The following is a 4941-nucleotide window of genomic DNA, read 5'->3' on the forward strand; positions in this document are numbered from 1 at the left end:
CCCCTCATCAAGCCAACAGAGTGAGTAGTGCCCGGCTGGGCCAGGGGGACACTTGGGTGTGACTGGGGGTAGTTTCATTACTCTGGCCTCACACTTGTTGAGATAATCACAGATCGAGTCATTCAGATCTCCTTCACAGTTGTATCCTTTAAACAGTATGCATGACAGCAGTTTTGTTGTTCGCCAAAGCTTGCTAGTATCCATGAAATGGGCGTTATCTCTCTAGTCGCTGAGCGTCAAGTCTGTGTGTTTCCTCTGTTCCCTCTCCTTTCATTGAAACTAAGTGCTCACTGATAGCTAGAGGAGGGAGATGGGCCTGCTGGGTCAGGGACATCTTGGGTGTGACTAGAGGGTAGTCTGGCCAGGTCTATTTGGGCACTAGTTACTGTACGAGTCTGTCAGTCAGTGTGTGATCATGTTGCTTTGTTTTGGAATTGACTGAAGTCCTGATCCCTCAGGCCATGTGGCTGTGCTCTGTTGGAGCGGTTTCCATTAAGCTCTGGCTTAACAGCATACAGTACAGCACAGGTGTAGGATCTTAATTTGAGCCAGTTTGCTACAGCAGGAGAAGAATCCTGCAGCAACAGGAAAATCTGAATCATTATATTGTGGATTATAATGAATGGATGTTTTTTTAGGCGTTGATACATTTTTGTGGTAAAGAATCAAGTCTGAAATTTCAAAGTGGAAATTTCAAACTTCAGAATCCTTTTAAAATATCAAATACACTACACGTTCTAGTTCTCCTGCAACAGGGTGATCACGTTAAGATCCAACATCTGTAGGTTGTGTACTAATGATCAAGCTAATGGCCGCGTAGTGTTCTTTACTTGAGATAATTGGAATTGCCAGTCAGAGTAGAGGCTGTGTGACTGAACACTTTGTTGAAACAGGCTCTGGCTTTAGGAGATATACTATAGAGACACGAGAGTAGGCTTACATGAATGTAGTAATGGACTTTTACTATATTAAGTGTGCTAGTGGTTATACTAATGGATGCATTGTGCTTTACTTGAGCTACTGTAAGTCAAAGATAAATATATGCTGGTGGTTTGTATTATGTGAGAACCAGAGGTGAGGTCATGGACGTGCTGGTGTTTATAGTCATGAGAGATAATACCTCAAGCGAACCACCTGATTCGGTTCTGTTTGTCCAGCTTGTTCCAATGGATCTCTATAGACTCTGAAGGAGAGACATACTGCACAACATTCACAGAGTTGTTTAGAGAGTTTATCCACCTATTAAATGGACAAACTCACTCACATAAATCAGTCCCCCACATGGCATAGACCGCCTGGACTGGCCTGAGATTTGAAAACAAGCCAGGATGATATCGGTTCCGTTGCAGCAAACAAATATTTTCTCAGGGTGTAGGTTTGCCGCCTCCTGTTCAGCTGATATGTGGAATAAACTAAGGTTCCACGCTGGCTCACTGCAGGATGACATCTCGTGTCATCAAGACAGAGAGATCAGAAAGAGAGAGAGACCAGAGAGGACAGAAAGCTTACCAGAGAGAGAGAGAGACCAGAAAAAGAGAGAGAGAGACCAGAGAGATAGAGAGACCAGAGAGAGAGAGAGACCAGAGAGACAGAAAGAGATACCAGAGAGAGAGAGAACAGAAAAAGAGAGACCAGAGAGACAGAAAGAGATACCAGAGAGAGAGAGAGAAAGAGAGAGAGAGACCAGAGAGACAGAAAGAGATACCAGAGAGACCAGAAAGAGAGAGACCAGAAAGATATACCAGAGAGAGAGAACAGAGACAGACAGAAAGAGAGAGACCAGAAAGAGAGAGAGAGCGAGACCAGAGATAGGGAGACTAGAAAGAGAGAGGCCAGAAAGAGAGAGACCAGAAAGAGGGAGACCAGAAAGAGAGAGAGAGAGACCAGGGAGAGAGAAAAGATATGCAAGAGAGAGAGAGAGAGAAACCAGAAAGAGAGAGAGAGACCAGAAAGAAAGAGAGAGATACCAGAGAGAGATAGCTGAAAGAGAGGGAGGGAGGGAGGGAGAGAGAGAAAAAGAGAGAGAAGGAGGGAGAGAGAGACATGGGGTGAACCCAGATAATTCCATTTGCTTTGGTTAACAAGGGCAAACAGAGATGGACTAGGCTACTGCAAGACGTGTAGAATAATTTGTACAGAATATTGATATACATTCTGATTTGAGGGAGGACAATTACTCAAGGGTAAAGATAGCCACCGCTGGTGGCAATAGCTTGAAAGGGTGCGTCCCAAACAGCACCATATTGCCTACGGACCTGGTCAAAGGTAGTGCACTATATAGGGAATAGAGTACCATTTGGGATGACCCTGCTATGTATGTATGGCCTCCCGGTGATGTTTAAGGCGCAGGGTTTTTTTAATAGCCATTTTAATAGATTGTCTAGAGATGAAGGACTACGTCATATTGATTTAAGGTCAACAGCGGCGGGGAAACAGTGTCACACCTGTACATTTTTTGTTTGTGTAGAGACCTGGTCATGTGATATACTACTGTGGTATATATACAGGTATATGATGCTACTGTGGTATATATACAGGTATATGATGCTACTGTGGTATATGTACAGGTATATGATGCTACTGTGGTATATGTACAGGTATATGATGCTACTGTGGTATATATAAAGGTATATGATGCTACTGTGGTATATGTACAGGTATATGATGCTACTGTGGTATATGTACAGGTATATGATGCTACTGTGGTATATGTACAGGTATATGATGCTACTGTGGTATATATACAGGTATATGATGCTACTGTGGTATATGTACAGGTATATGATGCTACTGTGGTATATATACAGGTATATGATGCTACTGTGGTATATATACAGGTATATGATGCTACTGTGGTATATATACAGGTATATGAATTCCTACTTTATGTTTGGGCTCCCCCCCTCCACCCCTCTGAGGGTTAACCTGTGCTGAACATGGAGTATAGGACTCTTCTTCACTTCTACTTGCTCTGCTCTGTGACCGTCCTGTGTGGCTCAGTTGGTAGAGCGTGGTGCTTGCAACACCAGAGTTGTGGGTTTGATTCCCACGGGGGACCAGTATGAACATGTATGTACTCACTACTGTAAGTCTCTCTGGATAAGAGTGTCTGCTAAATGACTACAATGTAACCTGTTTGGTTTTTACTGCAGAGACTCATGTGGAATCATCAGCAGAACTGGAATGATAAGCAGTATTCACATTATACAGGATCTTATCAAATGAAGGTGTGTAACAACGAGATGTCTATGAGATGGATGGACGATACCCCGCACGTTTAGTGGCAGCAGTGGGACGGTTTCCCCAGCTGGTTTAGGAAGACCAGTGTTTTTCACAATATCCATTATTCCATCCGTATGGTTTTGGCTTTGCTAAAGAACGACCTGACCTGTCGTCCTCTTGGGGAAGACAAGACGCAGGATATTCTTTGTGTTTTTTACAGTACATTACACAACTGTAAACACACACTCACACACACTGTCCTGTCCTCTCTGGTCAGTGAGAGGAATCACTGAGGCAACATGTTTCCAGCCAGTCCTGTATATCCTCTTCCTCCTCTATGGCTGGGCTGGTCTGCTGTGCCTGAACCCTGTTGGAAGGAAATCAGAGTGAAGGAAGGCAGAGAGAAACAGAGAAGGGGAGAGTGAGAGAGGGAGGGGAGGAGGAAAGTGACTGACAGACAGACAGACAGATAAATGGGGAGGGAAGGGGGAGAGAGAGATCGATGCTGAGAGAGATAAAGCGGAGAAAGAATGCAAGAGAGGGTGTGAAAGGGGAAGAGAGAGGAGGGAAGGGATTTGTGAGAGGGGAGAAAGGAGGGAAGGGAGAGGAGAGAGTGTGTGTGAGGGGAGAGAGAGCGAGACACATTCATCTCCAATTATCTGAGTACTTTGACAGGTGATGTTGCCTGTCAGCTGGGAGGACTCAGTGGAGAGGACTTGAGAAGGAGGTGGGGGGACAGCATGAGGTGCAGAGGACCTCCCCTTTCTCCCCTTTCTCCCCTCCTCCCCTCCTCCCTTTCCTTCCCCCTACCACCACAACCTCCAAACATCTCTCTCTTTACTCAGGAAAGGCAGAGGGGCTCGACTGGCAGCTCCCAGGCCAAACTGATACTCTTACCCAGAGTAGGATCTCTCCTCTCTTAGTGGACTGATTGTGTGATTAATACTGTTCCACAGAGATGGAGGGGTCTCTCCTCTCTTAGTGGACTGATTGTGTGATTAATACTGTTCCACAGAGATGGAGGGGTCTCTCCTCTCTTAGTGGACTGATTGTGTGATTAATACTGTTCCACAGAGATGGAGGGGTCTCTCCTCTCTTAGTGGACTGATTGTGTGATTAATACTGTTCCACAGAGATGGAGGGGTCTCTCCTCTCTTAGTGGACTGATTGTGTGATTAATACTGTTCCACAGAGATGGAGGGGTCTCTCCTCTCTTAGTGGACTGATTGTGTGATTGTACATTGTGTCTGTATGCCAAGATCAATGACAGGTTCTGGAGTGCACAATGAAATCACGTACCACTGTCTGTCTGTCTGTCTGTCTGTCTGTCTGTCTGTCTGTCTGTCTGTCTGTCTGTCTGTCTGTCTGTCTGTCTGTCTGTCTGTCTGTCTGTCTGTCTGTCTGTGGTGATGTATGTCTGTCTGTCCGTCTATGATGCTGTCTGTCTGTGGTGCTGTCTGTCTGTGGCGGTGTCTGTCTGTCTGTCTGTCTGTCTGTCTGTCTGTCTGTCTGTCTGTCTGTCTGTCTGTGGTGATGTATGTCTGTCTGTCCGTCTATGATGATGTCTGTCTTTGGTGCTGTCTGTCTGTGGTGGTGTCTGTCTGTCTGTCTGTCTGTCTGTGGTGGTGTCTGTCTGTCTGTCTGTCTGTCTGTGGCGCTGTCTGTCTGTCTGTCTGCCTGCCTGCCTGCCTGCCTGCCTGCCTGTCTGTCTGTCTGTCT

This window comes from Oncorhynchus masou, unplaced genomic scaffold (assembly GCF_036934945.1).
Source record: "Oncorhynchus masou masou isolate Uvic2021 unplaced genomic scaffold, UVic_Omas_1.1 unplaced_scaffold_1971, whole genome shotgun sequence".
Lineage (NCBI taxonomy): Eukaryota > Metazoa > Chordata > Actinopteri > Salmoniformes > Salmonidae > Oncorhynchus > Oncorhynchus masou.